The sequence below is a fragment of the Sciurus carolinensis genome, chromosome 11, assembly GCF_902686445.1.
Source record: "Sciurus carolinensis chromosome 11, mSciCar1.2, whole genome shotgun sequence".
Taxonomy (NCBI): domain Eukaryota; kingdom Metazoa; phylum Chordata; class Mammalia; order Rodentia; family Sciuridae; genus Sciurus; species Sciurus carolinensis.
This window is the reverse complement of record NC_062223.1, coordinates 94,774,390-94,799,742: the sequence shown is the minus strand read 5'-3', so window position 1 is coordinate 94,799,742 and position 25,353 is coordinate 94,774,390. Positions and strand designations below refer to the sequence as shown.

The 25,353-nt window shown below is 42.3% G+C and overlaps 1 protein-coding gene across 9 annotated transcripts in view; it reads left to right on the top strand.

The window, feature by feature from the left end:
• The window catches only part of Smco4 (single-pass membrane protein with coiled-coil domains 4), a 60,498-nt gene that overhangs the window by 21,213 nt on the left and 13,932 nt on the right, over nucleotides 1–25,353 (top strand). For all 9 annotated transcript variants that reach the window (XM_047517482.1, XM_047517475.1, XM_047517481.1 and 6 more), the window contains exon 2: nucleotides 17,215–17,291. The gene's annotated coding sequence lies outside the window, so the exon portion shown is untranslated. The remainder of the gene's footprint in view (nucleotides 1–17,214; nucleotides 17,292–25,353) is intronic.

Below are 25,353 nucleotides of genomic sequence, written 5' to 3'. Positions count from 1 at the left end.
TCTTAATGTCTTTCCCTTTTTCTGGCTCTGCCACAAGACTCTCATGGTTTTTTTTTTTTTTTTTTTTTTTTTTTCTTTCTTCAAGTGTGTCTCAGACTGAAGGTTGGTCTGCCTGTTGGATTGGAGTCAAGACTCAACCTGACTGGGCCACCATGTGCGATGTTGCAAATAAGGTTGATCCCATCACCGTTTTGCTGTTGGCTTTCAGATTGTATCTGTTTTTATGCGCCCTGGCCCTCTGAGGCTGACCAGGAACACCCCCTCAGGAGGAAAGAGTGGCTTTTGTGATCCATAATAATCTGCCTTCTTGTTTGGTTTCCTTCCTGACCTTAGGTTCAGCTTGAACTTTAAAGAGCTTACCAGAGCTAATCTCAGTGTCATTTTATATTTGCACAGGCTTCTTTGTTAGCCCCGACTTTTGCCAGAAGTGGAGCTGTGGCATTAGGCGTTCGTCTCTGGCCAACTGTTGATGTTTCAGGCTTATCTTCGGGTTCTCCAGGACAGACAGGCACAATGAATTAATTGAGCTGTTTCAGTCCACTTCTACCTAACTGAATACCTACCCAGTGAGTGCTGCAGCTCACCTGCTGGTTGGTTACCTGATTTGCCAGCCGCCCCATCCTGTCAGCATCTCGCTCCCATCAGCAGACTCAGTCTTGTCATTCATAGTTGGTTTGCTGTGCTTTCCAGAGAGCTGAATTAAAGATGCCAGCATATCCTCTTTCTGTGCAGTCCCTCTGCACTGCCATCTTGCTGCTGCCAGTCAGGATCACTGGTGACTCTAAGCTTCATAAAAACTACTGAAAGACCAGGTGCATAACGAGGGCACGTGCATTTTCAGGGTTGGTTCTCTCTCACTTTTCTTTCCTTGGTGTCAGGCTAAGTTTCTAGCCAGTTGGTCTTAAAGTACCAGTGACGGTTATACCTGTTTAGAAACGCTCTTTCAAGGCTTGGGACCCAAGATGGTGTGTATTTTTTTAATGACTGCTGACATTTTTTGACTTTAGGGACTTAACATGTCTGTCTCTAAAGAGAAAAATGAGAAGGAGGGCAAGGGAGTCCTGCCTTCCCTGACCACAGAAGGCTGTCCTTATTCATGGTCTGTGCTTGTCCTCTCAACTGTTTTCTTTGGTTGAAAAGTCTCACCACCAGCCTCTTGGCTCCTAGTAGAGCCCTGGCTAGGTGCGATTTGTTGTTAAAAATATCCTGGGGATATAGCAACTCATGTTAATTATTCCAAGGAATTGCTTGTTTTAAATTTCTCTTGGCCTTTTAAAAAAGTGGTATACTATTTGTGTTCCTTCTGCTCAGGTTTGAATATATTAAAAAATGGAGTGAGACTAGAAAAAAAAATGTTTTAACTACTTTGACTTCACTGTGGTTTTGTATTTTGCTTTCAGTTTCCTTTTGATGTTTCCTGGTGGAATTAGAAATTTTCAAAATATTTTAAAGGGCCATGGCTTCCCAAAATGTTAAACATAGAATTACCATCGGACCCAACAATTCCATCTTAGCTATGTACTCAAAAGAACTGAAAAGAGGGACCCAGGTCTTCATAAATGAATATTCATAACAGCACTGTTTACAATAGCCAAAAAGTAGAAGCAACACATATTTCCATGGTTGAATACATGGATATACAAAATGTGGTATATCCATATTTATAGCCATAAAAATAAATGAAGTACAGATAATGTGTCACAGTGTGGTAAACCTTGGAAACATGCTGTCAGTGAGAAGCCAAATGCAAGAGGCCACATATGTATCATTCCATTGTATAAGAAATATCCAGAACTGGTACTTCATGCCATAGAGACAGAAAGCAAACGGGTGGCTCCGGGGGTTGGGAGAAGAGAGGGTGGGGCCTGACTGCTTTTGGGATGATGCACCCCGTAGAACAACATGTGCAGCATGGTTGCAGCCTGTGAACACCTAAATGCCCCTGAACTGTACACTTCAAGGTGGGTAACATGTGAGTTTTTACTTCAGCTCAAACGACTCAGAGGGGCAGCCATATATGTTCTTGCCAAGGAAAGGTTTTAAAGTGACACCACGTGGGAATTGCTCCCTGGTGAGGCCCTCGAATGTGGGTATGAGAAAGGAGGGCGGAGTCCATTGGCCAGGGTTAGAATCTCGGCCTGTCACTCAGCCATGGTGGGTAAGTGAGCCCCCTGCATGTGGCCTCACCACTCTGTCTGCTTCCTCTTCTGTAAAGAGGGCTTAGAAGCAGGTTTTCCCTTTTAGGGTTGCTGTGAGAATCAGATGAGATAATGGATATAAAATGCTGAGCGCACTGGAAGTGCTTAATAATTATTAACCTTTATCTCAGGTCTGTGGAAGGATAGAATGAAGTGGATTCCGGGAAGGAGGCAAAATTCTGGAACCGGAGAAATGGGGATTGATGTCAGCCTCTAGGTTTAGGTTTGACCTTTGAGAAAAGGATAAAAACATCCTGTCCTCCAGACTCCTTTCAGAAGTCACCATAACCATGTGCAGCCAGTGAAACTCGTGAGGGCCGACTCCTACCAACTACAGCAGAGTACGCAGAAACACTGGGGAGCGTGCCTGGTGGATGGCGAGGGCTCTGGAAGTGAATACACTGAAGAAGAAAACGTGGCGCATTCTGGCAGTCTTAGGCGCCTGGGGTGGGGCCCCTGCCCACTTCTCTCTGAGCCGCCTGCTCTGCACCAGGTGGTCTTGTCATCTGGAGCTATCTGAGTCAGCATTGGGCACACCCTGAGATGCACCTACTTCTTCTCTTAGCCTCCTGGTACTTGGAGGGCGTTGAGCTACTGGGTTCACCTTCGTGGGCTTGTTGTGTGTTTCTGATTCCTACTTTTGTCCTTGGAAGAAATGACCTCATCATCCCCTGGGCCCAGGTGGACCTTGCAGCTGAGTAGAGGACTGAGTCAACCTGGACCTCAGGTGCAGCTTCATCCTTCAGCCGCAGGGGAGGAGGGCAGGTGGTGAGGGAGGAAAGCCCGGCTGACCCCATCAGAAGGAAATAGTTTTTATTGCTTCTCAGCTCACAGTTATGGAGTAGGGATACTAATTTTAGGATACTACTTGGTGTAAATGGCTTGTTGATCTCTCTTTCCTAATTCTGTTTGCACTAAACATCCTTACTGCTAAATTAGCACCTTATCACATACTTGTGGTTCTTTACTGTTGTTGCTTTTCAGTTTAGTGCCCAAATAATGTTGACTGGTGTAGAAAGATCACTGGACTTGAGGTCTGAAGAGCAGGGCTTAGCAGTTATAGGACTTTACTTACTTAATCTGCCTAACTAACCCCTTCCTTCTTTTGGGGCTAGCAGCCCCTCTTCTTCAGAGGCACTCCCTGCCCACACCCCATCTACTCCTGGGGCCTACCTGGAATGGGTTTTGGTCCCTGTGTTCCAGGTCCACTGGGCTGGCCAGGGCTCTTTCTGGGGAAAAAAAAAAAAAATTAAGTGAAAGGAAGAATTAATTATGAGGACTTGATGTCTCAAGAGAATCCAAGGCAGTAATTGTGACCGTGTAATAAATAGGATGTTAAAATAGGGCCTTTCCCCGCTTCTGTTTCTATAGAGACAGCAGGACATGGATATTCTATACCAAAGTGAATGTGAAACAGCCTCTGTGTAGAAATTGCAGAGGCAAAGCACAGAGCAGGATTTGGACCCCACACCAGATCAAAGATATTAAAGGGATCTGACCTTGGAGGCGGGAGGATTTGATGCAGAGAGCTGCTGTGTGTCCTGTTGTTCTGCCATCTTATAGGCCCAGGGTGGGAGGCTCAGAGGCCTGGAAGACAGTGTTTCAAGCCTTGTCCCTGGACTGTTGAACTCGAAGCCAAGGGCCTTTTCTTTGGGCTGGTGGAGCTGCAGTGACCTTGGAATGCTGCCTGTGGGGAAAGCTGGCCTGTGTGGGTTGGAGGAAGCTGCCACCTTCACCTGGGACACCCCCCCCCCGCCCCACAGCTTTTGTCATCGCAGAGTTCCTCTTTTGCCTCCGCTAAACAGAGATGTTTTCTTCCCATAACTTAGAACCACCGGTCCAAAGTGATAGGCATCTTGACCCCTGAATTTTCTTTCTTGTGGCTTTTCTCATGTGCACAGTGGGTTATCTGAACTTGTCTCACAGATACTGACATGACCAAATGAAATCATGTGCATGAAAGCTTGGGGGCCCATGACATGGGAGTCAGGGAGGCTGTCAGAGTTTTGTGATTATTTCATCATCAACCACCTGACACTAAAGTTTTGATGATCCTGAACTCCATTGGTTTTCTTACTGCAAATTAAATATAACTTCAGAAACAAATGCTGTTAGCACCTTTTTTTTTTTTCTTTTTAAATCGCAGAGTTGCTCGAATTGGCTTGTATATTTGCAGGAAATGAATGAATGGCTTTTGATAAATTATTACCTTCCCCAGCCTAAAAAAAGGCTTTTTCTGAGTTGAGTCTTAATTATGTCCTGGGGAGCAGAGAGTGCTGCCTGTGCATCAGATGGGCTGTTCTTCACGTTTCCATGACAGGGATAATGGTACTAAAATTTTACAATAATTGCACATTTATCTGACTTTGGAGTTCAGTAGCTTTGGGTTTGAAGGCCAGTGTTGCCACTTACTAAATTGTGTTGTCTTTGAGTCTTGTCCTGTCACCTATAAAGTGGGAATGACTGGGAATTACAGGAAATGATGTATTTAAAGTCCTTAGCTATGTCTGGTAGGGAGTAGGTGGTGAACCAATGCATGTTTATAAAAAATGGTAGTTTTAGAAACATTTGCAACTGAAGGATGTGAGTCTAGAAATTATGAATCTGAGTTTAGCATTTAAAGCCAAAAATGAATTAGTATAAAAACAAATTAATCAACTACTATTGGATACTGCCTCAGTGTACAGGGTGAGAGTAGAGCAAAATAACAACATATGTAATACCATTTCTGTCTACCAGAGAAATAAATCACACACATAGAGAAAGAAGAGGTAACATGCAGCACTGGGCATTGGAAAGTATTGGGAGCAGGGAGGCTTCCTGGAGGCATGGAGCTGATGGAAAATGTAGCAAGGGAAGCAATGTTTAGAATGAAACACTTAGGGTGCTCTGTGGAAGGTACCACATTGTGTGTGTGTGGGTCCTAATTTTTCTTGGTTTTGTCATTATCTTCTTGATTCCATACCAGGTCTTCTTAGTGTTTTCTGGTTATTATGATGAAAATCCATGCCCATTACACATCCCAGAGTGTATTTTCTTTGCAGACTCATTTTCACTGTGGACCATTGGCTTTTTGTTGACCCACAGTCTTAAAATGATCAGAATTCTCCTAACAGATTCTACTTATTTTCACCTTGTTTTAATTTTCTGCACAGGGAATGGCTTTCTTGGGGGTTTTGTCTTGTTGACAATGTCTTGTCTCAGCCATTCATCCAGCAGGTGTTTGTTGAGCACCTACTATAGGCAGCATGCAGGGCATTAGGAAACCTGGGGAATAGAAAGATCAGTGAGACAGTTGGTCCCTGCTCTGCAGCAGCTCCGTTACTAGAGGAAACATATGGGCAGACAGATTCTAATTAAGTGTGATTAGTTCCTTATATTTATCAGATAAGGAAAACCATTCTGCGGGAGCCCCAAGTCCCTGAATCCTCCATGGGCCACTTGCCTCTGCTCGGTTCACAAGTCTCTCACCCCATCAAGCAGTCTGAACACAAGCATTTTTTGTTAGTAACTAGAGTTGCAATGTGAAATCTCTGTATAGTGTCCTGCTTGGGAAAGTGCTGAAGGTTCCTTTTGTCACCTGCTCTAAATCCTCCTCCGGGCAGAAAATCTAGATTGAAAGAGAAAGTCTAATCTTCCTTTCCTCCCACAAACTAAATATATTCTTTCTCCCAGGATCCCCATTTCAAAAATGGTACTGCCACCAACCCAGAGAACCAAGAGCCTCTTTGCTGCTTTCCTCTCCCTCACCCCCACATCTGGGTGGTCACCAGTCCTATCAGCATGGACCTGGGTGATGTCAGTGGCTGCCCTCTGCTGCCTCCCCATTTGTCATTGCTCTGCTGTAGGTTGTGACCATCATTACTGGATTCTGAAATTAATTTGGAGGGTCTTTTCCAGCATTTCAGAAATATAGAAAGAAAAAGAAATAGATTGGAAAACAGAGTATGGTGCATGCAGAAGGTTGAGTTTTATTTTGTCATACTTGTATATAATAATAGTTTTACAAGAAAGGGTGTTACAAGAAAGGCTAGTTTTACAAGAAAGGCTGGGGAGATAGCTCAGTTGGTAGAGTGCTTGCCTCGCAAGCACAAGGCCCTGGGTTCAATCCCCAGCACCGCAAAAAAAAAAAAAAAAAAAAAAAAAAGAGAAAAAGAAAGGGTGTTATCTATATTGACTTATTTATCCCGACAACAGTGTGTATAGTAGGTCCCATTATTATTATCAGTGTTTTAGGCAACCGAGAGGGAGGTTGGAAAGCTGCTTCCAGGTTGTAGAGAAGGCCAGGGTTCCTCGCTGGGTTGCTGCTTGCCTGTGTGTACTTGTGTGTACAAGACTGTGAGTACTTGTGTGTACAGACCCAAGACTTCAAAGTAAAGGGTCTTACTAACAGGTTGTGACTGAAAAAAACAAAAAACAATCCTGTTTGACAGACCTTTGTGCATGCCTTTTATGCCCTGTATACCTCTACACTGTAGCCACAGTAAACTTTTAAACATGTAAATCAAATTATATCTTCCTCCAGTGGGATCTTCAAAGACTGTGCTCTTAGAAGCGTATGAAAGTGTGAAATTGGGGTTCCAAGGCCCTGTGCAATCTGGTCCTTGCCTGCCTCTCAGCTCTTCTCTGTTGACTACCTTTCTGCCCCCTGGCCTTTTAGCTCCTCAGTATCCTAGACTTTGAAAGACCTCAGGACCTTACATATGCTCCCATGACCTCTCAGACATAGGCCGTTCATAGCCTTCCTCCAGAATGCCTTGTACTGCAAGGTCACAGCACTCACAACAGCCAAAAGCAAATAGTTTCCTATTAACTTAATGTCTGTCAGAGGGCAGAGGGGGCAGGGAAACAGGCCAGCTCCCATCCCTAGCCTCCAGGGCAGCATCTGGAGTATCAGTATATACTAGGTATTCCATTAGCTATAGGAAATGAAAAAAGAAAAAAAAATCTTATTTTTGGCCAAATTGATTATTTTTGTCAAAATGTTCCTTACTCTCCTTTTTTTCCTGTCTCATCTATTGGCTACCATTATTTCTTTGGTTATAATCTTTTGTATTTTTTTTTTATATTGGATTTTTTTTCTTTAAATCTATTGGATTCCCAATCTTCCACCTGGATGCAGATCTGCTGGCCTACATCTGTTGGGCAGGCCCTCAGTCCCTGTCAGGTGGGCAGTGTGGTCTAGTAGGAGTCCTGGCCTCAGATAAAGAGAACAATTCAGCCATGAGACACCTTCCTGGTAACTATGCAGGTCTCCTTCCTGGCTAATGGTGACAGGGCACGTGAGAGGCACCTGGCATAGCAGTCTTGGCTGTTCAGGAAGTTGTTTTTTTTTTTTTTTTAACTTTTGTTGGTTCTCCTTGTGCTTGACAGTGTGTCTTTATGATGCATGCTACTTGGCACCAGAGAGGCCAAGGAGACCCAGGCCTTGATTGGTCCATGACATGTGTAGCCCCGGGTCAAAGCCATTCAAATTCCTTTTCCAATTTAATGTTCAAGTATTGGTGACTTTTAAAACCTTGACATTTGACTTTGTCGAGCTTTCCGGCCTAGGTTATTGCACTTAGAACTCAAGTTCTGCTTTGGCCCCAAAGTGGTAACTGCAGTGATATCAATAACAACCTTTGTTTATTGATCATCTGCCCTATGCTGGGCCTGTGCTCAGTGTCCATGATGCAGTGGCTCTGCTCCCACCAACCTGTGAAGTAGGTGGGGGGACTCTAGCCCCCACCATTTTGCAGAAGGGGAAACTGAGGTCCCATGAATTTGAGAAAGTTGCCAAGGGTTTCTGTTTAGAATTCCCTGTAGGACTCCTTTCTCAGTTTAGTTACAACTACCCTATTAATGGCTTTTTTGACTTAGAAAATAATGAGTGTAAGCTCCTTGAGAGCCAGTTTTAATAATTGTCTCTAGTCTCCTCTGTTTGCTCCATGTTCTTGATTGGTGTAATCACTTTTCCTGGTGAGATACTAGCTCAAGAGGTCCACTTCCCTCTGGAGAGGTTTTTTGCTTTGTCTTTCCCACCTCCAGTGGTGGGAGTTTGTGCAGATTGGCTAGAATTCAGGACATTGCTGATTTCCTCTCCTTGCTACTTTTTATTTCTAAATGCTTCTGTTTGTCTTCTCTGGCTGCATTCATCTTCACTTTTTACTGCTGTTGTTTATTGCTCTTTGCTGGCTCCTATATTTTTATTTTCCAGACTTGCTTGAAATGCATCTTGATTTTGTCATCTTTACATGTTTAAAGCCCTGCACTTTGTTACTGATGATTTCCCTCATCTTGCAGAAATTCATTTGGTTGCAAGTCTTTTTGCAAGATCCTGCCTTTCTTCTTTCTTCCACCATTAAATTTTAATATTTTGTGCTCTCTTATAGAAATTTGTACTTCATTTCTAAGGTTGTAATAATGAACCTACACAATAGTGCCCTACAATTTGACTTCTCATCATACTTACTTGTTTTTAGAATTACATGTTCACAGAGTGGGGGGCACTTTTGTAGTATCCTTGCTTTTTAAAGAAAATCCTTCTATAGCACTTTGGTAGTCGGCACCATTTTGTCTTTTGTAAGATAATTTCTGAACCACCCCATCACGGCGTCAGAGATTATTGGGGTCCCTCTCCCTTCTGCCTCTTACCTCACCTCCACCACTCCCTGCTGCCTATTACACTAAACCAGTGGCTCTTAACACTGGGTTTTACAACTCCTATACTTAAGTCTTAAAAATCAGACCAAAGAGTTTTCATTTATGTGAATTATATCTAAGAACACTTATTGTATAAGAAAGTAAAGTTGAAAAGATTTTAAATTTTTATTAAATTAGTTTAACAATCATAAACCCATTAACATGATGTGAATAACATTTTTTAATGAAAAACAACTATTTCCAAAGTACATTTAGTGAGAAGAGTGACATTGTGTTCCTTTTTTTTCAGCTCTCTTTACTGTCTGTCTTAATGGAAGACAGCTGGGGTCTCATAAATGCCTTTGCTTTCATTCTGCTGCAGTGTGTGTGTTGGTTAAACAACATGCAAAAAAATCCAGCCTGACAAAGATAGATAGTTGAAAAAGGGAGGATTTCTTTTTTAAATAATCTTTTCAGTTAATCGAGGGCAGTCTTTAAAACTACATCAGAACTTGACAACAGTAGTTTCTCAAAGTTTTGTTGCAGTTTGTTCATCTGAAATGAAATACATAGACTGTTCTCTGGTAAGTTGTCCACTGGTCTATATTGCACTTTAAAGGATCTTTTATGCCTCATTTTGTCATAGTATGTGTTAGTCATTTGGAAAATATTAAAATATCACATTTAATATCAATTTAGAAATATATCAGAATATCACCTGTCATTACCATTCTTTCCGCAACACCTTTAAGTATTGGGAAGCTCTGAAACTCACAGTGATGGATACAAAGTTTCCAACATTTTACTTTCTCTTTGAAAATTCACATTTCACCTTTAACAACGGATGTCACAAGTTTTCCTAGAAGTAGCAGGTTCACTTTATTCATTTGTTGAGAGTGTCTATAAATACTCATATCTGAATAACCATCCTTTTTCTGTCAGTCATCTTTCACGTAAGGATGGTGTTCCCTGAGAAATGGTGGCTCCTGCAGCCTGCGGCTGAGTCACAGCAGTGCTCTTTCTTCCCGGCAACTTGCAACTGAAGAGCTTGATGAATGCTTGCCATTTGTCATGCAGGATGCCAAGAGAACGTATATTGGAGAGTTGATAGTGAAATTAAGAATTTTTTACAAAATTAATAATTTTTGCTGCTTCATAGAGGATATTCTTAGCTGAAATTGACATTAAAAACGAAAACAAAAAATGAACTTCAAGTGTGTGTTAGTGGAAAATACTAGTCAGTACTAATACAGTCGATGCCACCAGCAGTTTTACCCACTGTTGTTTTTGCACCATTAGTTCAAATGTCAACATACTTGAAGATAGTTTTGACCTTGCAGGATTCTCAGAAAGGGTTGTGGACCATACTTTGAAAACCACTGGGTAAGACCAAGCTGCTCCTTATTTGTCTGCACATATTGCATTCTCTTGCTTCTCCTATCTTGGCTTCATGCCAATGGAACACATCTTCACCACCACCTCTGTCTCTGTGTGTATACATATGTATGCATGTTTATATACATGTATGCATCTGTGTATTCGTGAATGTGTCACCTCATCTAACATTGGTTATAATCCTGTCTGCAGTGATCTCTTCCAATAGACTGAGCCAGGTTTCATATTTATCTTGGTGGCAGGAACACTGAGTACCATGACTGGCACAGGTAGTCACTTGTTCTGTGTTAGTTATCTTTTATCATCATTTTCATTGTGTGGGCTTAATAAGGACTTAAAAATTACCTTTGGAACAGACGAAGAACTCGGGTTAGTATTCCCATGGTTTCCTTAGAACTGGTTTTCTGTGATTTCAGCAAGTGTTAAGCATAAAAGAATTTGGGAATGCTCAAACAGGTTCCTAATTGAAGGATTTTCCAGATTCTTTATTGTATAGTGTGCACTGAAAATCCTTACAAGGGGTAGGAGGCTACAAAATAAAGCATTTCCCAAGCTGAATGATTTGTGAACCTTCTTTTTATAGCATCACTCACAGGATTAGGGTCTTTAGCATTTTCTTTGGGAAATACTCATGCCTCCTGGTTTTTCCATTTTAACAGATGAAATTAACTGTCCGTGTTCATTCTTGCATTAAATCTATACCTCAGCTATTTGATGAGTACCTTTTAAGATAGGTATTGCTAGGTGTGGGAATACAATGGCAAGTGAAAAAAAGTCAGGGAAATAAATGTTAACACTCTTTGTATGAAGTGGGTGTTTAAGTGGGAGATTCCAATATTCGTTAACTAATTACTGAAATTACAAGTGTTCTGAGAATGGTTTGTAGGAAGGAACATGGCGCTACATCATTTGTTTTTTGATTGGCTCATTTTTGAAGCTCTCCAGGCTTAAGTCTTCCTCTCAGCACTAATGCTGGTACCCTTGTGGTTGAAATGACTGATGAAGATCAGTGAGATGGTCGGCGGTTGCCCAACTCTACCATCCTTGAGTGTAGCATTGATGATAGGTTTTAAAATGTGAGACAATCTCCATATAGTGTGTGGCACATAGTAGATGCTGTATACATTGGTTGGCAAAGTGAAGAATACATAAATGTGCTTAGAAAACCTGGGGCTGTAGGGCATACCCTGTATAATAGTCTGATCACCCCTAACTTCCGGTGCTGCACTGGGTGGACTGAAACCACAGTGTGTATATCATGCCTGTCTGTTCTGACCTGGCCCCACGTTGGAAGGAAACCATGACCTCCATGTAAAGAAACACACTACACATACCCTGCTTTCTAGTTTGGTCTAGTACTACCCACATTTTGGGGAAAATGTTAATACTATTTATATGAATAGATAAAATCAAAGAACATGATGTTAATATAGTAAAATTGGCCTTTGGTCTTATGAGTGCCTGGGACAGATGATAGCAGGAGAGTTTTGCAATAGAATAGGCTTGGAGTCAGGAATTTTGTAAGGTTAGGATCATGTGTAATTTGATGTTTGATTCTGTGAAGTCACCTACAGAGAAATCAAACATTTACATGTTTATTCACTGGTGCTCTTGGTTCTCGGTGTATGGCCATAGACTTTGGGCTGGATGAGCTCTGGGAACACATAAGAATCCCCTCTCCCCACTACCACATATAGTCAGATAGGTAGGAAGACATTTACCATCTCAGGTTATCTTCTTGCTTTAAAGCCTGAAACTCCCTCAGCCTCATTATGCCCTGCCAGAGTCTGAAAACTAATAGGCTTTTGAGAGACCAAGGGGTGAGTGGAGTCACTTAGAAAAAAGTAAGCATCTGGGTTGCTGATTTTTTTCAGGTGTTGCTTGAGATCAAATTAAAACAATTATTAGGGAGTTTTGGATCTCTTGATTTCTAATTTTTGTGATTGAGTTAGGGTACCAGAAATATCTTGAATTGCTAATTTTTTTTAAAAAAACTTTCTTTTCTTTGTAAAATAATTCACACTAATTATAGAAATTTGGAAAAATATCAAAAGGCATAATGCTGAAAATTACCCATAATTTGACTATTCAGAGATAATCACTGCAAACATTTTGTTGTATTTGCATATATTTTTACAGCATAATTAAGATCATTGTGTATAAATTCTGATTTCTACTTTTTCCATTTAACTTATGAATATTTTCTCCTGCATTGAAAGCAATGTGGCACAGGGGCTTGTATGAATTTCCTGTAGCTTCTGCAACAAATTTTCATAAACTGAGTGCCTTAAAACAACAGAAATTATTCCCTTGCAATCCTAGAGACCAGACATCCAAAATCAAGGTGTAGGCAGGACTGTGCTCTCTTTAGAGGCTCTAGGAAAGAATTCATTCCTTTCCCTCCCAGCTTTGGAGAGTTGCTGGCATTCTTTGGCATGTCATCCATCACTCCAGTCTCTGCCTCTGTGTTCATATCACTTTTGTGTGCGTGTGTGAGGGAAGGAAGGGGTAAAAAACCAAATCTACCTTTTTTTACGAGGACACTTGCACTTAGAACCCAACCAGATAATCAAGGGTATCTCTCCATCTCAAGGTTATTAACTTAATCGCATCTTTGAAGAGCATTTTTTCGTATAAAGTAGTATTTGCAGGTTTCAGGTTGAGGACCTGATGTCTCTGAGATCATTATTCAACCTGCCACAAAGTTTAAGAGCATACACTCTGGAGTTAGACTGTATGGGCTCAAATTCCAGTGCCCGCTGGACTCAGTGGCAAACACCTGTAATCCCAGCAGCTTGGGAGACTGAGGCAAGAGAATCACAAGTTCAAAACCAGCCTCAGCAATTTATCAAGGCCCTAAGCAACTTAGTGAGATCTTGTCTCAAAACCAAAAAAGGACTGGGAATTTGGTTCAATAGTTCTTTGGTATTAAAAAAAAAAAAAAAATTCCAGTGCCATCTCTTAGGAGCACAGGATGACCTTGAGCAAGTGTCATAAGTGTTTTGCTACTTCCAATTTTTCTGATCTGCGAAGTGGGAATAAAAACAGGATTTAAAGAGTATGTATACATATCCACATGTCTGTGTGTGTGTGTACATACATATACACACATATATATCTTTCTTAAAATGTTTAGTGCCTGGTCAACATAAGGATTGGCCAATATGATTCTGGTTATTGTCTTTTAAAAAATTTTTTTTGTAATTTGTGATTTTAACGACTGCATAAAATTCTGTTTATGAATCTACCATAATTTAATCATGTCCTCTTTTTGACAAAATCTCTTTTCAGCTTTTTATGTCATCTATGAGGCTGCCATGGATATCTTTGAGCATTCAGTTTTGTTCCATTTTGGATTCTTTCTCTAGTGTAGAGTTCTGGAAATGGAATCACAGTGTCCAAGGGTGTGTACAAGTTGAAGCCATTTAATAAGAATGTGCTAAGTCAGTTCCAGCAGGACTGTGCCTGTTTCATTTTTATCAGCAGTTAGTGAGGAGAGGGCCAGTTTCACTGTGGCCGTGGCTGTTAGTGAGAGTTATTTAAACATTCCCAGGTATTTGACATAGTCTGCCCTGTGAGGCTGAAATGTAACATGGCACAGGGGCTCCAAACAGTGGCTCCTTCAGCAAGGAGGATTCTGGAAGGCCGGAAAACTTGTAATGAGAAAGGAAATCCTTGTTTTGTCAGATCTCCAAATGCCTTCTCCATTCTGTTCTGAAGCTGGAAACTTCCCAAGTGTTTTTGAGGCTGGGGGTGGGATGTTGGGGGAGAGGATGTGTTAGTAGCAAAGCAATACTAGATACACAAGGATTTCAATATATAACTTTGTTTCTATTTTCAAACTTTGCATATTTAAAATTCTAAGTGTTTGATGGGATGAGGGAGGCACACATGACCCAAAAACAGTTCGATTTAATCACTTTATAACTAAAGCCACGTGAGGCACAGAAGGGTGGAGTGGGAGATGGCAGCCCCTTTATTGCCTGCTGGGAGACCAGACCTGCCCCTGGTAGCCTGCCTTCCTTCCCTGGGGTGCCCATTGCAGTCTGTCCTGCCTAGCCCTGGCCTCTGGGTGGGACAGGAAAACAGGGATCCACAGTATGTATCTACAGTGTGTCTGCTTACAGGGACCCACATCAGAGGCCCACTGCTGTTCAGGATATGTTTTAGTCAGCTTTTTCACTGCTGTGACTAAATGATCTGACCAGCACAATTATGAGAAGGGAAGGTTTATTTGAGGGCTCACTGTTTCAGCGGTCTTAGTCTGTAGAAAGCTGGCTCCATTCCTTGAGTTCCAGGTTTGGCAGAACATCATGGAGCAAGAGTGTGACAGAGGAAAGCAGCTTGCATTATGTGGAAACAGAGAGAGACACTCCACTCTCCAGATACAAAAAATAAACCCCACAGTCACACACTACCACTTCAGGGATTAATTTACTGATTAGGTTAAGACTCTTACAACCCAGTTTCTACTCTAAACCTTCCTGAGTTATCTCACAAGTGAGCTTTTGGGGGATACCTCACATCAAAACTGTAACAGACTATCTGGAAATCAGGGTGGTGATTTTATTTTCTCCAGTGGCGAATTGATATGAATGTACAGTATATACAAAGGGCAGCTTTTCACATCTGAATTCAGTAATACCGAGATCAGTACTGGGTTTAAAAGATATATTCATGTCCTGATTCCTGGAATCTATAAATGCTACCATAATTGCAAAAAAAAAAAAAAAAAAAAAAAAAAAAAGTTTTGCAGGTGTTTAATAAGGATCTTGAGACGAGATCATCTTAGGTGCCATCATGAGGTTGAGGCAAGGGTCACTTTACATAGAAGGCAATGCGTAGGTGAGGAAGAGATGGGAATTTTGCAGCTCCAGAAGCTGGCAAGGACAGGGGTGGGGAGCAGATTCTCCCCAGAGCTTCCAGAGAGCATGGTATTACCTATTTGGATTTCAAACTTCTAGTCCCCAGAACTGTGAGAGGGTAAATTCTGCTGTTTTAACTACTCATTTGGTGGTAGTTTGTTTTGACAGCCTCAGGAAACTTGCACACCATCTATGTCAAGTTCAAAACAGTTCCACAGACTGTGTGTGTAACTGGGTAGCCATACCATATTGCTGTTAAATCTTAATTTCTGCCCTTGTCATGAACCAGCAACAAAGAATTGGTGAATGGCACTGGTTTGAGACCACCCTTTGAGTTCTACCAGTTTACTCTCTCCCCCTTGTTTTATGGCTGAGGAAACTGAGAGGCCCAGAGAGAGGCATGGTAGCACTGCTGTTGGAGCAGCAGGTACCTTTGTTGCTTGGATGGATGGATAGAGCTGGGTCTGGATGACCACACAGCAGAACTGCCCTTAGGCTTGTTCTGTGGGCCAGCTGGTGTCCCTGTTACTGTTCTCTACCCTGCTCAGTGAAAACGGAAGCTCTAGTGAGCCCCTGGAGCTCACTACTCAGGAGACCAGAAACCAGGGCAAGCTTTTGGAGTCTTAGATGCAGCAAGGGAGCCAGTGGAAGCAGCAGAAAAGTACCCTTTCAAGCGGGGAGGTCACTCATGGCTTGCTATGCATTTATTTTTCCAGCACACTGCTTTGGTCTTTGTGGTTGGGGTCATATCTTTTCTTTGGAGGCCAATTTTAAACTTTCTATTTACTGAATGGTAATTAGCTCTGAGAGAATAGGGACTAGACTACTGGCATGTTGACTTCTTAGACTACTCAATTAAGGTTCAGACTCCTTAACTTGGCATTCATGTTGACTCTCTTCTCTTTTTCCAGCCCTGCCTCCCAAGCCTCTTTTTTATGTACCTTAATCTCTGCATCTCAGCCAAGTCATTGCTCCCTAACCAGGGACTAAGAGAGTGAGGTTCTTGATGCCTCAGAGGTGAATTCATGATTGACTAACTGAAGAACTAATGGAAAAATATGGTGAGGTGATAGAGGTTGCCCATATATCTTTGACATTCCTGACGGGAACATGTTTACATTCACTAAAAAAGAACTCAAAGGCAGCACAAACACCCAGTACCAATCACGTGGCTAGAGTCATGTTAGATTGTCCAGCCCAGTTGAGCTGCCCAGAGGACTGTGGCCATCTAAGCAAACAAGGCAAGACCAGAAGAAGAACTGCCCAGCTGAACTAGCACTAAATGACCACCAACCAGTGCTAAGTGAAATGTTTATTGTTTAAGACAAAAAAAAATCATGAATGAAGGAGGAAGAAGAAGAGGAAGTGCAGTAAACCAAGACTTTTGAGTTGTCACACTTCTCATTTTAGTAATGATGGGCATTGTACCATGACTCAGTTGTTCCTTGCTTGCTGTAGACATGTTGCAGATTCTGCGACCTTTGTATTTTAATGAAAAATTCTCACTTTTTACTTTGTTACAGATAATACCCGTATCATGAGTCTTTTTCTCCTTGGATCTGGACCTGCATCTTAACGTTTCTTGTCACTCGGATTTATGAATTACTGTGCTGGGTCTCACATCTCTCTCCTCTTCTCCCAGGTCTTATGGGACAGTAGCTTAGAGACCTATGGCACTTTCTCTCATCTCTTATTTTTTGCAAGGCTTTATTCCAGAAGTCTCTATTATTCCTTCACCCTTCACTTTTGTCTCTTTTTTGAGACCTAACTCTGGATCTCTCATTTTAAAATCGGTGGTTGTTGGTGCAGGAAAGAGACGTGCTGTCTTGCTAGTTTAAGTTTGGGGATGGTTTGCTGTAGAATCTCAGGAATGCCGGGAACAGAACTTGACCTGCTTGCTGGGAACTGGAGCAAGAAGGCCCTTCTAATTCAGGGGCTGCATAGTTCTCATCCTGTCTTTTGGGGACAGGGTGGCTGACAGTGGTGACAGGTGTTCATTCCCTGCCGGTTTCCTGGGGAGGGCAGCCATGTGACTACCCTCTTGGCATGAGGAAGGGTTCCAAAAAAGGAATCTATGAAGGGGTAGCTCCTACCCATGCACCTGTTAACCACTTCTTCTAATTTCTCAACAGGAATAATTCAAGGCATCTTTACTGGAAATCATTTTGTGGAAATTATTGAAACAGCCATTCCTGAATTTGAAGACAAGGTAAAAATTCTCTTATAAGGGAAATTCATCTTTGGGGAGATGTTACTGTCCCTGTCATTCCTGAAATGAGCCCTGTTGTATATGTAATATTTTACCTCTTCTCTCTGACCAATTTCCTATTTATGCTCCAAGACCTTTTCAAGTGCCTCCTCAGCCTGCCTCTGTGTCCTCTGACTGCTGTCAAATGGGGGTTGCATGGGGAGGGGTCTTGTGGTGGGGTTCTGGTCTTGCTGTGGCTGCTCCTCTCTGCTGCATGGCAGTCCTTTTACCTCCAAATTGAGCCTCCGTGCTACTTTAGTCAGTGAACAGTTGCATTTTTACCCACCTTCCTGCACCAAAACCTTTGAGTTAAATGAACTAGTCACCAGATTCCATTTCTTGGACTGTTCATGCACCTACTAAACATCCCAAAGAAGATCCTAATATACTTAATCAGTTTTCTTGGTCACCATTCTCTCAGAAGTCTTGTCCTTCCTGCCCCAAGGTAACTGCATTTGTCTCTCTACATTGGTAGAATGCTTTCCCTTTTGCAAGCTGTTTATACACGCATCAACAGATTTTCTTCTACCAAATATTTGATCACTTCTCATTTTCAGAGTCAGGAAACAAGCTCAGCTTAGTCTCTTACTTATGGCCATGAGCCAATGTGAACTGAATTCGGTTTTTCCTTCTTATGTGCCATCTTGATTCTTCTCTCTGGAAACTGTGGCAAATTACTGGTGCTATAAAACCTGGGAGCTGTGTCCCTCACCCACCTCAGCGTTCCTTTTAAGGATAGAATCTTGACCTTCTGTTGAGAAATGCAGCATAACTGGTGTTTCCCATACCTCCAACCAGGCAACTTTCTTGCATAAGCAGGCATATTCCTCCTGGAGACCTTCTAGTCAATGTTGAAAGTGTTTTTTTTATTTTTGTTTTTTCTGTGACGGTTTACTTGAATGCAGGAAGTTTAGTTTATTTAAATGCAGCATTGTCTTACTCTCTGAGTAAACTGAAAGATACTAAACAAGGGTTCAATCAACTTACTCTACCTGTATCTAATGATAAGGCACCCCACCTTGAGCTGGCACGATGTCAGGATGTTCAAGCACTAGGAGAGAATGATGGAAAGAATCCTCAGTGAGGACCGGTGCCCATCACTCCACCTGACTCCTCTGTGTCGTGTGGTACTTTTTATTCTTTCAAAGCAGTAAGCAAATGTGGCTATCACTTGGACACCACAAGCTTACTGTGTCTAAGTTTTGACTCTTGCTCATCTACCATTAGCTCCTTTCTAGTCCTCCTCCCTCCCCTCCATCTCATTAAGGTATGCAGTTGTTAATTCACTTCTCAGTCTCTAACTTGGGAGTTAAGTGTTAATAGCCACCTTTCTCTTCCTTCAAATCATCAAGTCCTAACAATGCTTCTCCCAAAGTGGATCTTGAATTCATCCACTGCCCTCCCACCTCCCAGCCAGCACCATGATTCACCTACGTTACCACCAAGGCCTTTTAACTGGTGGTAACCTAGTTAATCATTAAAAATACTTGTCATATGGTTTCACTCCATTTGGTTTACTCAAGACCTGTCAGTGATCTCCTCCTGTGCTTGGGTGAAGCCCATGTGCCCTGCAGGGCCTGTGAAGAGGATCTCATGGTCTGGCTCCAGCCCAGCTGTGGACTCCACAGCTCTCTTGGTGTCATGTTGTTGTAGCTTCAAGACACTTCCCCTTCATTCTTGACTCCCTTGGAAGAGTGCAATGACTTTGATTTTCCAAATGCAGTAAATAGCCATCAGACTCTTAAAGGTGTACTTAGAGTGGATATTGTATTCTGGTGTGTAGAACAGGGAGCAGATTATTCCTTTAAATTCCAGAGTATCAACTCCTAGAACTCAGGTGGACTGCAATTTCATTTGGGACTTTAATAAATTAATAACAAATATGTAACCAAGTAAAATCCCAAGTAGTCCCTTGCCTAAATATTTTCACATAAAATTGTTCAACATCTTAGCTCAAGAAATCATGAAAGAAATTTGGTTCTAGGCTGCTGGTAGAAAAGAGTGATTCTACAGAGGAAAGGGAAGAAGAAACAAAGCTTAAAACTTACCATACAGCTTTCGTTCTAACACATTTCATCTATCCAGAAACCTGAGCTTTCCTCTTGTGCTTGTTTGAAGAGGTGTGCATGCACAAGCACACATCTACTAAGTGAACTTGGTTAATGACACTTCCTCCCTCTCCAGACCTTCTGTTCAAGGTAATTAATGGGAAAATGGATTTTTGTGTACCATGACCTCAAATTAAGATAACTTTTCTGTGATCTTGAAATATTTTAGGTTCTGATTTGGACTCCCTGATGAGTTACAGTAAAGATTGTAATGGAAATATTAGACAAGGTGATCTTGTATTCTTTGTGTGGTGATGAGTGTGGTCCAGATTCTGACAGGTGCACAGAAGCTCAGAGGTGGGCCCCTCACTCACCTTGGGGAGTAAAGTCCTGTGACCCTTGAGATGGGTCTTAGCAAAGAGTTTGCCAAACGGGAGGCATTGGGAAAGAAGTACACATTGGCATTTCAGACAGTGGTGTAGATGGGTGCCTGGGGAGCTTAGCCAGAGCATGACATGCCCAGAAACTGTGAGGAGGAGGGTGGTGGGGTATGTGGCAGGAGGCATGCGGGGAGGATAGTAAGCACTAAACCATGGGCAGGTGCCAGATTGTGTGGGACTTTCTTTGGAGACCAGGTTGAACAAAGGGTTTTGTTTTTTATTCCACAGGCAGAAAAGCACCCTATAGAATTTTATGCTAGCCAGTTACTAGATCAGATTTGTCTTTTAGAATAGGGATTCTGTAGACATGAAGGGTACTCCTTAAGACCTCCTGAAGGGTGGCGATCCTATTCTCATTATCCTGTCAGTCTTTTTATCACTTCTTATGGATGTAACACTCAAAATTCTAGACTCCCAAGTATAAGACATGACTGCAGGCTAGCTACCAGTAATCATAAAGATGTGAAGTTACTGAAATGTGATTGGTGTTGTTAGTGCCCTGCTGGAGTTTCTGGATGACTCTATTCTGTATTCCTATGGGAGGCCAGGGCCTTGCTGTGCTTAGCAGTGATGTGTGCCTGGTCCCTCTTAGCATGGACACTCTGACTTTGAGTTCTTCAGATCTTGAACAGCATGCTATCAGGGCAGTGTCAGCAGGGCAGTGAAATTTGTGACAGTTTGTAATGGCTGGGAATCTAGATGTTTAGTTATCAATTACTTTTAACTTGGCTTTCTCATTAGCTTAACATGATTTGATTGGTTGTTAACACTGCAGTGTAGAGTAATGTGTATGTTTGCCAGGGATATTTTTTGGCTAAAGTGTTTCCGGTAACTAGACTTTTTAAGGTATGAGGTTTAGATGAGTCATCCATACCCATTTGCTAAAGAAGAGGTATACAGCTCCCACCTCTGCTTCTACAGTGATTTTCCATTTCTTACCACACAGCTTTTTAATGGTGATAAGGGAAAATGCGTGGGATGGGCAAGTTGTGGTGTCCTTTACTCTGCCTCCACGGACATTGGTTTTAGGATTTAGAGATGTTTACATCACTTGGAGCTTGAGAAAGTTGGTAAGCTTAGACTGGAAACACAGGGTAGGAGGCTGTTGCAGAAATCTTTATGAACAAAGATGAGAGCTGAACTAGGGGCTGTGGGGATGGAGAGGAGAGGGGACATGTTTGAGGGAGTGTTAGGACCAGGAGAAAGTAGGGAGTGGCAGGGAAGGGAAGGGCCCGGAAACCCCAGACTTCTTTCTTCAGCAGTGATAGTGAGAGGAACAGGCTTGAATCAGTGAGCAAGTGCGTAAAGCAGGCCAGGGTGGAATGACTCGGAAGTAGGTAAACGGTAAGTGAACGTGTGGCTTGTTCTCCCACTGTGCATCGACAGAAGTGTGACCACGTGAGGTGTGGTTAGGAGTGAGTTGGACTCATCACGTGCAGGGCCTTGAAGGCCAGGCCACATCGGCACAGTGTTGTTTTAGCAAGGGAGACCTATGGAGGCTTGAAGGCTCTTTAGTTAGAGCACCAACATCGGAGCTTGGTTTCAGTGAGACTCTTCTTTCTGGAGATTGAGGGATGGCGAGGCTGAAGGCATCGGGTGAGGGTCAATGGGGATTCGGTGGTGGCAGAGGACACACAGGCAGGTGTGTGTGGTATCTGTGCAGTCTTGGTTTATTTGGGTATGATGTGATACATATTATAGAACTGTACATAGGGAAATGATCCGCCCAGCTTAGCTAGGAGTGGGTGGGGTGGCGGGGGAAAGGTGGAGTCCAAGTCGATGTGGCAGCAGGGCTGACCTGGGTTAACGGTGGTGCCTTGGTGGTGTGTATGGACTGAGGTCACTGCTGACCTTGAAGTCTGTGGGGTCTTGGGTGAATAAATGGTGAGATCAATAAGCCTGTCTGCAGTGCTCAAAAGCCTTCTTGTTCTCTGCTCTCTGCCCAAATCGTCTTCACTGTGTAGTTTATGTTAGCTTTAAGTCCAGCAAAAGAGAGGGAGTTTAAAGTAAAGATCACATCACTTTGTTAGTGACAGACTAACTTCAAAAGCTCAAGATTGTTGTCCGATGGGGTCATCTTCCTTTCCCTAAACAAAAGTCCACTCTCAGGAGACTCTAGAGGACATCGACATACTGCCATGTAAATATTTGATAGAAGCTTAGCTGTGTTTTGCTGAATATTTGAATTTTGTTGGGAATCAAAGGCCTGTAGTGACGTGTGAATGATATACTTTGGGACGTTAGCAGTGGGTTTGCAGAATGGCTTTTGGGCTGATCATCTCAGCCGTTCACCTCCTCCTCTTGCTAAGCACAGGTTTGCTCCAGTTGCTCTGGCCCTTCTTGCTGTTCCTTGAAACCTCTCTTGGCCTTTGCCCTCCCTGGCACCCTCTTCCCCTCATTCTCCCCCCTGTGCCCTCCTTCCCTCTGGGCCTCTGCTCTCTGTATTGCGGCACATCCCTACTGTACTGTCTCACCCTGCTGTGTCTTTCTTCATGGCATTTGCTCCTTGACATTTTGCACATTTATTTATTGTCTGTCTCCATCACTGAAGTGAGATTCATGAGATCAGGAACATTGTTCGGTCATTATTCCTTCTTCACCTCCCTAGCACATTGAGGAGGTTCCCTTGTATCTGGTGAATAATGAATGATCCAAACAGGCCATTCGATTAATCAGTCTGTATATTCACAACAGCTAATCGGTGTGTGGCATGTGGTAGGTGCTCAGGAAGTACCTGAATGATTGAACTGGTGAGTGAGTGAATCTGTGAACGATTAGTCCCTACCCCTTGGTGCTCAGCAGGCATTAATTGAAGAAATGAATGGATGGGAGTCCTTCCCCTAGTCAGCGTCGACCCCAGTGTTTTCATTAGAGGAAGGCCCAGACGTGTGTGGTCTTTGGTGCATGTGATTGCTTTTCCTGTTTGGTAAATTCAGTCAGCCCCTCGTTCTTCCTCTCAGTGCGTCTGTCATCAGCCAGGCTCTGTGATTAACTTACTATAATTTAGCTTGGGGATGAATTTTTCATTTTAAAGATGCTATAAACAACTGGTGCTTGTGATATCTTGATTGTTAATGCAGTTCACTCCTAAAAGAACATGAGGGCTGTTTCCATGTCTGGGAGGAAGGGACTGCTAGCCCATGCCTGGCCAAGAAACACTAAGACAGGCTGACAAGTTCTGGCAAAGTTGCATTTTCCTAGCTCAGGGGTGCACCATAAGGCACCGGCGTGGGGGCAGAGCCACAGGGTGAGTGTGGTACATCTTCCTCAAAGGTCACATTTTACCCAAAGATTTGGAGGAAATGACATTTAAAGAGCATTAAAACAAATATGGGTATTTGTTGGAAGAGAATTCAGCAGAGCTTGGTAGTTGTGAGCAGGCTGTAGAACCAGACTGCCTGGGTTTGACTCTGCCCCACCCGCTACTTGCTTTGTGGTCCTGGGCCAGTTACATGACTGCACCTCTGGGATGGGAGCCTGTTGACAGTGGAACCAGCAGCACCAGGATGTCAGGGATCAGTGAGAGCCACGGATGACTTCATCACAGTGTGTGCACGTTATACATAAACAAAGCTTATGTTCTATATGATTACTTGACATTTTAAGATAACACAGAAGACTGATGAATTTTTATTCTTATGCTGGCTGTGCCTCAGACCTGGCCTCTGGAGAAGGGCAGTCACTCGCCTCTGCATATTTTAGGTGGAAGTTAGAGAAGCTTTGCCTTCAATAGACACAGTGAACACAGCTGAGTGGCTTGCATGCTTCATGAATTCTTCTCTCAGCCTTGCCTTAGTCTTGATCTGCCAGAGTTGAGCTGTCATTAGTGAAAGGATAAATGCTTACTTAAAGTGCCTGCTGTCCTAAAGTACCTGACCGAATAGCAGATGAAGGTGAGGGCATCTATAGGTTTGGATAAAGAATTGCCATCTAAGGAATGACAGGGTTTAGAAGAGCTTGTAACTTCCTAGGCATATTCACGCATTACTACCATTACATCCCTGTAACAGTTTATTCATTAAGGCAGCAAAGACTGTCAGTGGTAAGAGACATCAGCTCTGGGGTCCATCTCTTTTATCTAACTTTTGAATTTCATCTATGGCATCCCATTCATCTTCACAACTCTGCTTGGTTTCTTCAGAGACCAAGAGCTCTCTGCCTCAGAGGTAGTCCAGTCTAGCTCCCTGTAACTTCTAACTCTTGGTTCGAGGTCTGTCTGCTAAAGCCACAACTAAATCCAGTACTTCTTCAACATGTGACTCATACTCCTTGTGATATGCAGACCTCTGAACTTAATGTTTCCACAGCTTCACCCAGGCCCTGTGATCCAACCATCAAGTGTATTAATCAGTGAGATGCAGTCCTCACTGTAGCAGATCTTCATAGCCCTTCATTTAAATTCTGAGTCACATTTCATTGGATGATGGTAAAATATCTTTTACCAGCATTTTTTGTGTTTGTGTGTGTGTGTGTGTTTATCTGTCATTTCTATTGGTTTTTAAATTTTTTAATGTTTTTACTAGTGCATTATAGTAACATATAATATTGAGGTTCATTTTGATATGCATGCATGGAAAATAATTTGCTCCATTTCAGTCTCTAATACTGCCTCTTTCCCTCCCCTCCTCCATTTCCCCACTCTCCTTCCTCAACTCTACTGGTCTTGCTTCTATTTATTCATAGTTTTTTAAAAATTAGTATGTTATAGATATACATAAAGGTGAAATTCACTGTGGTATATTCCTATATGTTCATAGCATAATTTGGTCAGTTTCAGTCCACCTTTCTCCCTTTTCCCATCCCTTCACCCATTCCCTATCCCTTTCCTCTGCTGCACTGATCTTCCTTCTATTTTCATGAATCCCTTCCCCCACCCCTTTGGCCTAGCTTATGAGAGAAAATATATGAAAGAAAACAATCAATTCTTGACTTTATACGTCTGGCTTATTTCACTTAGCATGATATTCTCCAGTTCTGTCCATTTACCAGCCATAATTTCATTCCTCTTTATAGCTGATTAAAACTCCATTGTGTATTTACCACATATTGTTTATCCATTTATCTGTTGACCTGCACCTGGACTGGGTTTTTGTTTTTTGTTTTTAAACAGAATAAAACAAAATAGCAGAGTGTATAAGGGAACATTTTGTAAATTTTTTATTTCTATTTATGTTGTGTTTGCTATTAACTGCATAACTGTTTCAAAAGCTGTTGTTGGACTGGGAATATAGCTCAGTGGTAGAGTGCTTGAAGCCCTGGATTTGATCCCACTATGAAGAAGAAAAAGAAGAAGGAAAAAAAAAAGCCATTGTTTCAGAACCTGTTACAGAATTTCAAGCCACTTCCTTCTTATGTAGTCATTATCTGTGCTTTCTATGATTTAATTGCTTCAAGTCAACCAGTTGAAAACAAAGTTGTTATTCACCAGATAGCTCTGAGTCTAGAAATATTCTCAAAAGCAGGAAAGGATCTGATTATAAGTTGGCCTGAAAAATGTGACTAATTTGAACTGAAAAGGGAGGGATGGGGCTTGGA